Below are 14,138 nucleotides of genomic sequence, written 5' to 3'. Positions count from 1 at the left end.
TATTTGTTAATGTTTTTGCTTCTTTAATTGAACTCTTCCTCTTATACTGAGAATCTTGATTTTCAAAAATATTAACAATCATTTGATTTATTTATATGATCAAAACATTTCAACATAATGATTTCAGTATTATCTCTAACAAAAAAGCTTTATAATTTGGTTAAATTTTTTTTGCAGTAATTTTTCTCTTTAAAAACCTTCACACCCTGAAGGTATAAAGTGCTGTGCTCTGGAGTCATTTGCGGGAGTTCTGATCTCTATGTATGAAGGTAAATAAGGATATAGAGTTTAGTTCTATAATGAATCAAGTTGTATATATTAGCTACAGGTGGTCAGTTTCTGCTTTTTACTATTTAAATTTTTAGTAATATTACAACATACATAACTTAATATATTCACGTTTTACATTCTTCTTTTCTTTTTTTTTTTTTTTGAGACAGAGTCTCGCTCTGTAGCCCGGGCTGGAGTGCAGTGGCCGGATCTCAGCTCACTGCAAGCTCCGCCTCCCAGGTTTACGCCATTCTCCTGCCTCAGCCTCCCGAGTAGCTGGGACTACAGGCGCCTGCCACCTCGCCCGGCTAGTTTTTTGTATTTTTTAGTAGAGACGGGGTTTCACGGTGTTCGCCAGGATGGTCTCGATCTCCTGACCTCGTGATCCACCCGTCTCGGCCTCCCAAAGTGCTGGGATTACAGGCTTGAGCCACCGCGCCCGGCCTACATTCTTATTTTCTTATTACATGAAAATTTAAAATTTATCCTAAACATTTATAAAACTACATGCTTTATTATTTTTCAAATAGTATATGCATTCTTTTACCAATCTGTGATGTTATGTATTATTACACCAATACTTAGAATTCCTAAATTAAAAAAAAATGTCCTAGTTAATATCTGACAAAGAAATAGTTGCTAATTGGAAGATCCTTAAAATCCCCCCAATTTTCATGTGCTTACAAAAGAATTTTATATGTAAATACAAATTCCTATTTTTTCTGATCTCCTCCTTTTAAAATCAAAAGCAGCATTTCTTCTATATATTTAATTTAATTTAATTATACATATTTAATATAGTCCTTATTTTAATTACTGGAAATCCTAGTCTAGTGTAGAATTCCAAGTTTTTAAAGGTCTTCAGGTAAATAAATAGTATTTTCTATTTTGATGTAATATGCAGTTATATTTACTAAAGCAAAACTAAAGTTAAAATACAATGAAATTGATGTTATACAGAAAAATGGTTAAAATTTATACTTTAAATATTTTATTCAGAAATTTCAAAATATACGTTTATATTCTTGGAAGATTTTACAAATTTTGTAAAACTTATTCTTATGAAAACACTGATTGTACAATTATAACACATTTACTTCATATTCTATATATTTAGCTTTTGTCAGAAATCTAGATTTTTCATAGAATTAAAGATGCTCCATGCTGTAAATTTTAAGTTTTGAATTCTGTATTAACTGTGCTCATATACACAGACAAAGGTAATGTCGCATTTAACTACAAATAAATTTTAAATGGATTGGTTTCATATTTTTATACATTTAAACCAACATGTGAAATATAAAAGGCAAGTAATGCAATCCTCTAGGTTTTTATTGTAGAAAACCAAGAACATTAATTTAGTCTGTGTGAAGTTTAATTTGGCATAGTTTTGTAGCTGTTCAGTCCAACATCAAGGATTTTGCTTTTAGATAAGATTTTACAGTATGTGCCAGTTTTTCTTATTGTGTGTGTGTTTTCTTTTTCTCATTTTTGTATTTTCACGATCTTAGCCTTCTGACAAGCAGGCTGCATATCTTGTTTTTGGCCTATTGTTTCTTATTACTAGGCAAAATTTGTATTTCCTTCTTTAGATTAGGTTCATATTAGAAAATGAAATTATCAATTTCAAACTAGTTGATCAATATACTTTTACAGTTTCTAAAAAATACATTTAAACAAATTATTATTTTGACCATAATTTTCTGTCACATATAGTATTCTAACAAACATTTGGAACATTTGAATATTTTCCACTAATTTAAATATTTAAACTTGTAAATATTAAAAATAATTTTAAGGTTGTTTTCTTAAATTATTTCTGAAACTCTGAGGTCTCTGAACATTATTTTTGTCATGAAAGTATAATACATGGTATGAATTAAGCACTCAAAATTTTTTGGAGGGAAGACATTTTCTTTCTGTAAAACAAATTTGCCGTAAGTATTGACACAGAGTTGCTAACTATTACACATATTTCAATTTTAATATGTAATCAAAACTTATTTTCAGCAGAGGATATTTAAAATAAAGCCTCTACTCCCTGGCCTTTTATAAACTTTGTTTAAATTGAGGAGAGAGTGACTCATTTTTTGTAAATTTTCAATAGTTTAAGTATCCTGACTTTAATGCTTCTGTATCCAAAGAGGAGAAAATCTTTTTCAGATGTTAAATTTTTGGTTTTGTAATGTGATTTTCAATTCATTAAATTAAAAATTTTAAACTACAGTTATTTCTTAAACTATTTGTTTCACTTGCTTCATCATTTTATTTACAAGCCTAAAAATGTTAACATTTCTATTTAAAGACCTTCAAATCAATGACCAACCGCATCTTCAGGTTCAATTATACACTTACAGTGATTTGAAAATGCCTTAAAAATACAAAATATTGGATGTCCTTTTCAAGTCCTTCAGTTGCCTGATTTAACAAAAGTTAGTGACTACTCAAAACGGTTTTAGAATCACAGTCAACCCCGTTCTGCTGGGACTTGTCTGGTCCTCATGAACAGCCCAAGCATCCCGTTCTTTGGCCTGAATTTCTGTGATAGGCTGACGCTCTCAGCTTCTGCCTTGTTAGCAAAGCTGCACTGTCAGTGGAAGGAAGTGTTTTTTCTGTGTGTGTGTATGTGTGTTTGTGTGTGTGTGTGTAAAGTGTTTTTCCTGTTGTAACTCCAAATTATCTTGGATCATGAATACTATTTAAAATTTTTTTATTAAAGAATATTATGTAATCCAAAGGCACTATGTTGTATGATTCACTTCTGAAGGGAAGTAAATTGGAAGGTAAATGGGCCAACCAAAGTGGTTATCTGAAGCAAAGGGATCATTGGATGTTTTTTCTAATCAGCTGCAAACGTGGACCTTCTGTGCTCCTGGAACTTCCATCATATTTATGTACAGCATTCTGGCTTGGAAAAAGTTTCTCAAGGAGAAACACTTAGGTTTCGAGGACATGGCGTGAGACCAAATACATGATCACACAGATCATTGAAAAAAAGTTGTGCTGAAACGAAAGCAAATTGTGACACCTGGAATTGTATACTTCTCAGATTCATCAAATATCATTAAAACTTCCTAAAATAAAGCAAATGTGGTCTTTAGTTGTCCTTATATTCTATCTAAGAGCTGGATAACTTGATGGATAGACACAAATAGCAATGAATGCGCAAATGTTCGTGACTGAATATGAATGAGAAGGTACAATTTTATCTTTCAATTTCTAGCATTAGGCATTTAAATAAACTATTGGTGAAACAATCATAGTTAATAAAACTGAGGACATTTTACACAAGCTAAAAAAGTAAAGTAAATGAAAATTATTTCCTGAGAATAAAGAAAGATGAATTCACCTATGTGTCAGTATAACAACAGAGATGAAAATAAAGCTACTTTGAAATAAAAATTCTCCCCAAAAGTATTTTCAAATTGAGAATCTCTTTATAATTAATGAATAAAAAAATCTAAAATCATTTTCAGAACAATGCAAGAATTAATATTGAACAAATGTAAATATTCATATCGAGAAATACATATTCTCAAAAAATCTGAAAGCAAAAATTTTAATTTTGAAACCTCATTAAGCAATAATTTTTGTAGACTTGGAAGCAGAAATTTCAATTTTTTTGAAAAATAACTTCCATCTTGTTTCTCAAATATCTAAAATTGTTTGTTGATGTATTATTTCAAAATCTCTCATTTTCGAAATAGAATATTTGACAATAGTATACATGTACCTTTTACCTTGTTTCTAAATGTTTCTTATGAAGAATAGTTTAAAACACGTGTATTTTAAATTTGTTTTTGAAAAGATAAGGATAAATTTGGTTATTGCAATAATTACTAACATCCTACAGCCAGAATTACCTTTCTAATTCCCACATTTGTTCAGGGTCATTGCCAATCCATATCTTGTGGGATAAATCCACATTCTTGGCTTGGCTATCCCAGTTGACTCTGCCAGTCTCATCTCCCGCCTTCCCTCCTTGGTTCCCTTTACTGTCGTCACGGAGAACTCCTCGCACTCTATGAACATATCACCAACTTTCACAAAGTATGTTTATTCATATTATTCCCAAAGCCTAGAAACTGTTTTTCTTTATTCTCTCTCTTCCTCTTTTCCTTCATTCTCTCTCTCACTTCCTTTCTCTCAATGTCCTAATATCTTCTATAAAAAATGGTTCTCAATGTGTGGTCCATAGATTAACACCATTGGCACCACCTGGTTACTTGGCAGAAATGCCAATTTTTAGACCTTACCCTCGAACTACTAAATTTAAAGTAAGTCTTGATGGGGGGCCTAAAACTCTGTATTTTTTTTTTTATATACTTTAAGTTCTGGGATACATGTACAGAATGTGCAGGTTTGTTACATAAGTATACACGTGCCATGGTGGTTTGCTACACCCATAACCCGTCATCTACATTATGTATCTCTCCTAATACTATCCCTCCTCTAGCCCCCCACCCTCCAACAGGCCCCAGTGTGTGATATTCCCCTCCCTGTGTCCAGTGGTTCTCATTGTTTGACTCCCACTTATGAGTGAGAACAAGTGGTGTTTGGTTTTCTGTCCCTGTTTTAGCTTGCTGAGAACAGTGGTTTCCAGCTTCATCCATGTCCCTCCAAAGGACATGGACACATCCTTTTTTATGGCTGCATAGTATTCTGTGGTATATATGTGCTACATTTCCTTTATCCAGTCTATCAATAATGGGCATTTGGGTTGGTTCCAGGTCTCTGCTCTTGTCAATAGTGGTGCAATAAACATACATTGCTTGTTTTTGTCAGGTTTGTCAAAGATCAGATAGTTGTAGATGTGTGGCGTTATTTCTGAGGCGTCTGTTCTGCTCCCTTGTTCTATATATCTGTTTTGCTACTGGTACCATGCTGTTTTTGTTACTGTATTCTTGCAGTATAGCTTGTAGTCAGGTAACCTGATGCCTTCAGCTTTGTTCTTTTTGCTTAAGATTGTCTTGACTATATGGGCTCCTTTTTGGTTCCATATGAAATTTAAAGTTTTTTCTAATTCTGTGAAGAAGTCAATGGCAGCTTTATGGGGATAGCACTGAGTCTATAAATTATTTTGGGCATGACCATTTTCATGATATTGACTCTTTTAAGAAGTTTTCCAGGTGAGTCAGATGAAAACAAAAGATTGAGAAGCAATGATACAAGGTAACCTAGAAAATCCAGTCATCAAATCCATAAGCAAGCCTCAAGGAATACTAGAAAAATGACCCCTTGTTTTCTAGGATTTAGTAGCTAGTTTAGTGATTGGCAGTAGATCTAGTGTGAGTGACTCTTTTTTTTTTTTTTTTTTTTTTTTTTTTTTTTTTTTTTTTTTTTTTTTTTTTGAGACGGAGTCTGGCTCTGTCGCCCAGGCTGGAGTGCAGTGGCGGGATCTCGGCTCACTGCAAGCTCCGCCTCCCGAGTTCACGCCATTCTCCTGCCTCAGCCTCCCGAATAGCTGGGACTACAGGCGCCCACAACCGCGCCCGGCTAATTTTTTGTATTTTTAGTAGAGACGGGGTTTCACCGTGGTCTCGATCTCCTGACCTTGTGATCCGCCTAACCATAGCTGTTCTTTGGAATCACCTAAGGATTTCAGTATTTGCAGGCAAACAACAACAGCAACAACAACAACAACACCTGAGTCACTTCTCCAGAGATTCTCATCTGGAATTCAGCCTGGCCTTTGTGATTTTTACAAGCTTCCTGAGTGCTTCTAATATGCAGCCAATTTTGAGAATCACTGCTTTCCCATTCTCAACATCTCCTAATCATCTCAGAGGTGAGCATTCCTTGCTACCTGCATGCCAATCCCTGCTATGACTGCAACTCAGCTATTCTCTGCTATTAGTGTTCTCTCTCTACCACCTCCAATTATACTACTACTTCTGTTTCTTTCATCTTCTCTCACAGTTCAGTGCACAGTGCCCCTTTTAGACAAATGCACTATTTTGCACTTCCTTAAATTTGCTTTTTTCCTCAGATCTGGCCTATTGATAGTGGCCATTCACTTGACACTATCTCCTAGTCTAAGCAGATATGAACGAGATCAAAGCTTGTACTATATAGAAAAAACTTTCTGTAGGCCCTTTCCTCAGAGGTGTTTTAGACATGGCAGATATTTGAATGAGTCTTAGGATTTCTTCTCTAAGGTAAATACCCATCTCAAATGTTAACTCCTTCCAAAAAAATTTTCCCAGGCTAATTGAGTTTCATTTTTGATGTTCTGAATAAAGTACATTATATTATAGTTATTTTTGAGTATCTTTTTTTCTTCCAGCAGATTATGATCTTGATATCAGGAATGTGTTTTGTTAATATTTTACCTTCTCTGTCCAACTGTCTTCAACATTCACACACTCATACAATTCTCACCCAGATATCTGTCTTCAAAAAAAGTATTATTATAAATAGATGCATGGCCGGGCGCGGTGGCTCAAGCCTGTAATCCCAGCACTTTGGGAGGCCGAGGCGGGTGGATTACGAGGTCAGGATATCGAGACTATCCTGGCTAACATGGTGAAACCCCGTCTCTACTAAAAATACAAAAAACTAGCCAGGCGTGGTGGCGGGCGCCTGTAGTCTCAGCTACTTGGGAGGCTGAGGCGGGAGAATGGCGTGAACCCGGGAGGCGGAGCTTGCAGTGAGCCGAGATCACGCCACTGCACTCCAGCCTGGGAGACACAGCGAGACTCCGTCTCAAAAAAAAAAAAAAATAAAATAAATAAATAAATAAATAAATAAATAAATAAATAAATAGATGCCAATTTGATGCAGCAGTACATTATTTTCACCGTGATTGTTGACCACTGATGAAAAATAAATGTAACAAAATTTTACTATTACAACTTGCATTAATAAGTAAATTTTAAAACTTTTAAAGGTAAGGAAATATGTCAGTCATGTGTCTACTGTCAATCAGTTACTACTGTCAATATGTAAGTTACTTTACCTGGGAGTTTCTTAGAAAGGAACATTGTTAGACCCTGTACCAGACCTACTACATCTGAATCTGTGTTTAATGAGATCCCAAGTGATTCATATGAACTTTGTAACTTGAAAATATTCATTTAAAAAAAATTTTTTTCTGAGACGTAGTTTCTCTCTTCTTGCCCAGGCTGGAGTGCAATGGCACAATCTCGGCTCACCGCAACCTCTGCCTCGTGGGTTCAAGCAATTCTCCTGCCTCAGCCTCCCAAGTAGCTGGGATTACAGGCATGTGACACCATGGGTGGCTAATTGTGTATTTTTAGTAGAGACGGGGTTTCTCCGTGTTGGTCAGACTGGTCTTGAACTCCCGATCTCCCATGATCCGCTCACTTCGACCTCCCAAAGTGCTGGGATTACAGGTGTGAGCCACCATGCCCGGCCTCATTTAAAATTTCTAAATCTCAAACATGTTATTTGGATTGAGCTACACGTAGGATTTCACGTATATTTTTATGTACATGAATTTCATATATATATTTTTGATGACCCATTTTAATAAATGCTATTATATTGGATTTGAATTACCTTTTAGACTTTTTCCTTAACTATGATCAAGTCAATAAAAAGAAAATAATACTGAATTTTAATAAATGCAGTAAATTCCATGTCTGTTTAAACATCTTTATTTAACAGAATTTTGCCTTTTGTGTCTCTCCCTTATTTCACACTTGCCACTTCCATAAAACTTAAGTGGTACAGAGAACATACTTCCCCTTTCAATTTTTATTTTAATGTTAGAGCTGCCCAAAGAAGAAATTAGAATTTTTGGCAGTCATACTCTTCTTATCAATGAACATCATCAACATAAGCTGTATCGTTTCTGATCAAAGAGATTGTAGAGGGGACTAAAGTATCAGCTGTCTTGTTTGTGAAAATGACTTCCAGGACTTATTCTAACACAGGAATGTCATAGTTTGTGCATATTTCCAAATATATTATCAGGTCTTATTGGTTAAGTTTGTCTCATATTTCACCACTTCTTTGTCAATGTATAACGTCCTGCATTGAGTTTGTTTTCTTTTTTGTTTTCATGTCTATTTCCTGAACTTGATAGTGAGCTCCTTAAGAGAAGAAAATTTATGATAGGATCTTCTGTGTCCCCAGCAAGTAGCATAGTACCTAATACGTAGTAAATAATAGATTAATATGTGTTGAATGAATGGAATAAAGCATGCAAAGAAAATATAAAGAAAAGAAAAAATTCGAAATCTTTGGATAATTTGTTGGGGCAAGACAATTTTTATGCCAGCTCAGAAATCCCCAATACCTTAGATAATAAAAAAGAATGAGTTTTTTAATAGTGAAGAATTTATGTTTTTAATATATACATCCCATGTTATCAAATATGTAAAAACTCAATGTCAAAAAATGCATTCAATGCCTGACAAACCACATGTGGTTCAGTTTATTTTAAAAATGATCTAGAAGACAATGAACTATTTTTCATTGATATCAGAAACAGGAAATAATATATAAAGGTAATAAACATGGGAGCATTTTGCCAAGATTTATTTTAATTTATTTTATTTTATTTCATTTATTTATTTGTTTATTTATTTTTGAGATGGAGTCTCGCTCCGTCGCCCAGGCTGGAGTGTAGTGGCCAGATCTCAGCTCACTGCAAGCTCAGCCTCCCAGGTTTATGACATTCTCCTGCCTCAGCCTCCCGAGTAGCTGGGACTACAGGCGCCCGCCACCTCGACCGGCTAGTTTTTTGTATTTTTTAGTAGAGACGGGGTTTCAGCGGGTTAGCCAGGATGGTCTCGATCTCCTGACCTTGTGATCCGCCCGTCTCGGCCTCCCAAAGTGCTGGGATTACAGGCTTGAGCCACCGCATCCGGCCCCAAGATTTATTTTATAAATTGTAAATTCCTACCTAGATAAAAACTTCAACATCCAACCAAAAATAGAGGATTAAATTTTTAAGTATTCTAATCTAGAAATGACTGGTGATAGGGCACAAGGAAAATGCTGCTGAATAAATCCTAGAAAAAGCTAATTAAATAGGATGGTCTGACCATTATGCAGAACCCTGTAGTGAGGGACTAGTTTCAGCTGCAGAAAACCACCTCACCTAATGTCAAGCCCTTTCTCACTGCAGCTCATATCAGTGGTGCATCTTTCAGGGACTATAAAGATCTGGCCATTGTAACCCAACCAGGGACAACTCTGCCCTTCTAGCTCTAAAACTTCCTGTAGGGTTGTCCAAGGTTGTGAGGCCTGCTTCACAGCTCAACTTCTCTCCCTATCCAATCCTCCTTCTTTTCTTTCCCTTCCTTATCTTTAACATGTGCATATGAAACTTCTTCTCAATGTCTACATCTCAGAGAACCCAATCAGCAATAGAAGCCATCACTGTTTTTGTAGAAATCACTGTTAATCAAAAAAGCCAACTTCTGACAATACTGTAGAAAACATTGAACTTAGGACTTATTATTTTAAGGTGCTATATAACATCAAGGCTATTTTTTATTACATGAACAGCTGTAAGCAATATATATTATCACAATTAAAATGTCTACACAAAACATTCATACTTTAAAATTCATTCTGCGTTTTTCTCTTGTTATCTTTTGTACTTGATATTTTTGACAAAACCACATCATCTAATAGGTATTATAATTCAGTCCTAGTTTCTTCTCTCAGCCTTATCACTTTTTAGCAAAATGTAAATTAATCTCTTCGTAGTAGCATTTCTTGAGCTGTAAAATTAGGGCCTAGCTAACTTTTTGCCTTTTTAATACAGTTCGTAGGAATTCAAACTTTTATGCAACTGCTTCAAAAATTTTAAAACCTACCTAAGTGCAAGGAGATTTCCTTAATAATGTAGAAAATATCTACTGTTAATGCTCACTTTGAAGAAATTCTAAGTACCATTAAAATATTGTATCTGCTAGGATAATAATGGTTTTCCACAGAAGATGAATATGAGAATTGAAAGGTAAATTTTAATTAAAATGTGGTTTTATTCCTAATTTATTCTACAAGGCCATCATTACCCTAATACTAAAGCCAAACAAAGATAGTACAAGAAAAGGAAATTACAACCAATATTCCTATGAACATTCATGTAAAATTTCTCAGCAAAATACTAGCAAATGGACTTAAACAGCATATTAAAAAGATTATATATCATGACCAAGTGGGATTTTTTCCTGGAATGCAAGGATGGTTCAAGGTACAAGAACCAACTGACATAATACACATCATTGACAGTACAAAGGAAAACATAACATGTGATGATCTCGATTGAAATGGAAAAAAACTTGACAAAATTATTCATCCTTTCATGATAAAAAAAACACACAACAAAATAGCAATAGAAAAAAATAATGATCTTAACATAATAAGTAGAAAAGCCCACAGTTTACATTATGATGGTGAAAACTTACAGTATTTACTTAGGATCAATAAGTAACAAGAGAAAGATGCCCATTTTTATAACTTCTATTCAACATAGTAACAGAAATCTTAGCCAGAGCAATTAGGCATTTAAAAAAAAAAAAAAAGGCAGTCAAATTGGAAAGGAAAAAGTAAATTTATCTCTTTTTGCAGATGACGTGATCTCATTGATTTATTTTTTAATTTTCATTTATTTACTGTTATTATGCTTTAAGTTCTAGGGTACATGTGCACAATGTGCAGGTTTGTTACATATGTATACATGTGCCATGTTGCTTTGCTGCACCCATTAACTCATCACTTACAATGGGCACTTCACCTAATGCTATCCCTCTCCCATCCCCCAACCCCAAAACAGGCCCTCATGTGCGATGATCCACCACACCATGTCCATGTGTTCTCATTGTTCAATTCCCACCTATGAGTGAGAACATGCAGTGTTTGGTTTTCTGTCCTTGCGACAGTTTGCTGAGAATGATGGTTTCCAGCTTCATCCATGTCCCTACAGAGGACATGAACTCATCCTTTTTTTGTGGCTGCATAGTGTTCCATGGTGTATATGTGCCACATTGTCTCAATGCAGTCTAACATTGATGGATATTTGGGTTGGTTCCAAGTCTTTGCTATTGTGAGTAGTGCCGCAATAAACATATGTGTGCATGTTTCTTTATAGTAGCATGATTTGAAATCCTTTGGGTATACACTCAACAATGGGATGGCTGGGTCAAATGGTATTTCTAATTCTAGATCCTTGAGGAATCACCACACTGTCTTCCACAATGGCTGAACTAGTTTACACTCCCACCAACAGTGTAAAAGTGTTCCTATATCTCTACATCCTCTCCAACATCTACTGTTTCCTGATGTTTAATGATTGCCTTTCTAACTGGTGTGAAATGGTATACATTGTGGTTTTGATTTGCATTTCTCTGATGGTGAGTGATGATGAACATTTTTTCATGTGCCTGTTGGCTGCATAAATGTCTTCTTTTGAGAAGTGTCTGTTCATATCCTTTGCCCACTGTTTTGAAGGGGTTGTTTGAGTTTTTCTTGTAAATTTGTAAAAAGAGGGACAATTTGACTTCCTCTTTTCCTAAACGAAAACCTTTTATTTCTTTCTCCTGCCTGATTGCCCTGGCCAGAACTTCCAATACTATGTTGAATAAGAGTGGTGAGAGAGGGCATCGCCTATCTCGTGCCAGATTTCCAAGGGAATTCTTCCAGTTTTTGCACATTGAGTATAATATTGGCTGTGCATTTGTCATAGATAACTGTTATTATTTTGAGATACGTCCCATCAGTACATAATTTATTGAGAGTTTTTAGCATGAAGGGCTGTTGAATTTTGTCAATGGCCCTTTCTGCATCTATTGAGATAATAGTGCAGTTTTTGTCCTTGCTTCTGTTTATATGCTGGATTACATTTATTGATTTGCATATGTTGAACCAGACTTGCAACCCAGGGATGAAGCCCACTTGATCATGGTGGATAAGCTTTTTGATGTGCTGCTGGATTCAGTTTGACAGGATTTTATTGAGGATTTTTGCATCAATGTTTATCAGGGATATTGGTCTAAAATTCTCTTTTTTTTTGTTTTGTGTCTGTCAGCCTTTGGTATCACGATGATGCTGGCATCATAAAATGAGTTAGGGAGGATTCCCTCTTTTTCTATTGATTGGAATAGTTTCACAAGAAATGGTACCAGCTCCTCTTTGTACCTCTGGTAGAATTCGGATGTGAATCCATCTGGTTCTGGACTTTTTTTGGTTCTCAGGCTACTAATTTTTGCTTCAATTTCAGAGACTGTCATTGGTCTATTGAGGGTTTCAACTTCTTCCTGGTTTAGTCTTGGGAGGGTGTTTGTGTCCAGGAATTTTTCCATTTCTTCCAGATTTTCTAGTTTATTTGTGTAGAGGTGTTTATAGTGTTCTATGATGGTAGTTTGTATTACTGTGGGATTGGTGGTGATATTCACTTTACCATTTTTTTATTATATCTATTTGATTTTTCTCTCTTTTCTTCTTTATTAGTCTTGCTAGCAGTCTACCAATTTTGTTGATCTTTTCAAAAAATCAACTCCTGCATTCATTGATTTTTTGAAGGGTTTTTTGTGTCTCTGTCTCCTTCAGTTTTGCTCTGTTCTTAGTTATTTTTTGCCTTCTGCTAGTTTTTGAACATGTTTGCTCTTGCTTCTCTTGTTCTTTTCATTGTGATGTTAGGGTGTCAATTTTAGATCTTTCCTGCTTTGTCTTATGGGCATTTAGTGCTATAAATTTCCCTCTACACACTGCTTTAAATGTGTCCCAGAGATTCTGGTATGTTGTGTCTTTGTTCTCATTGGTTTCAAAGAACATCTTTATTTCTGCCTTCATTTCATTATGTACCCAGTACTCATTCAGGAGCAGGTTGTTCAGTTTTCATGTAGTTTAGCGGTTTGGAGTGAGTTTCTTAATCCTGAGTTCTAGTTTGATTGCACTGTGGTCTGAGAGACAGTTTATTATAATTTCTGTTCTTTACATTTGCTTAGGAGTGCTTTACTTCCAACTATGTGGTCAACTTTGGAATAAGTGTGACGTGGTGCTGAGAAGAATGTATTTTCTGTTGGTTTGAGGTGGAGAGTTTTGTAGATGTCTATTAGGTCAGCTTGGTGCAGAGCTGAGTTCAATTCCTGGATATCCTTGTTAACTTTCTGGCTCGTTCATCTGTCTAATGTTGACAGTGGGGTGTTAAAGGCTCCCATTATTATTTTTTGTGAGTCTAAGTCTCTTTGCAGGTCTGTAAGGACTTGCTTTATGAATCTGGGTGCTCCTGTATTGGGTGCAGATATATTTAGGAATGTTAGCTCTTCTTGTTGAACTGATCACTTTATTATTATATAACTAATGGCCATTTTGTCTCTTTTGATCTTTGTTGGTTTAAAGTCTGTTTTATCAGAGACTGGGATTGCAATCCCTGCTTTTTTTTTTATTTTTTTCTTTCCATTTGCTTGGTAGATCTTCCTTCATCCCTTTATTTTGAGCCTATGTGTGTCTCTGCACGTGAGATGGGTCTCATGAATACAGCATACTGATGGGTCTTGACTCTTTATCCAACTGCCAGTCTGTGTCTTTTAACTGGTGGCATTTAGCCAATTTACATTTAAGGTTAATATTGTTATGTGTGAATTTGATTCTGTCATTATGATGTTAGCTGGTTATTTTGCCTGTTAGTTGATGCAGTTTCTTCCTAGCATCAATGGTCTTTACAATTTGGCATGTTTTTGCAGTGGCTGGTACTGGTTGTTCCTTTCCATGTTTAGTGCTTCCTTCAGGAGCTCTTGTAAGGCAAGCCTCATGGTGACAAAATCCAAAATCTCTCAGCATTTGCTTCTCTGTAAAGGATTTTATTTCTCCTTCACTTATGAAGCTTAATTTGGCTGGATATGAACAATGGGAGACTTTAACACCCCACTGCCAATGTTAGACAGATC

This window comes from Macaca fascicularis, chromosome 5, assembly GCF_037993035.2.
Source record: "Macaca fascicularis isolate 582-1 chromosome 5, T2T-MFA8v1.1".
NCBI lineage: Eukaryota > Metazoa > Chordata > Mammalia > Primates > Cercopithecidae > Macaca > Macaca fascicularis.
This window is presented reverse-complemented; position numbering follows the sequence as displayed.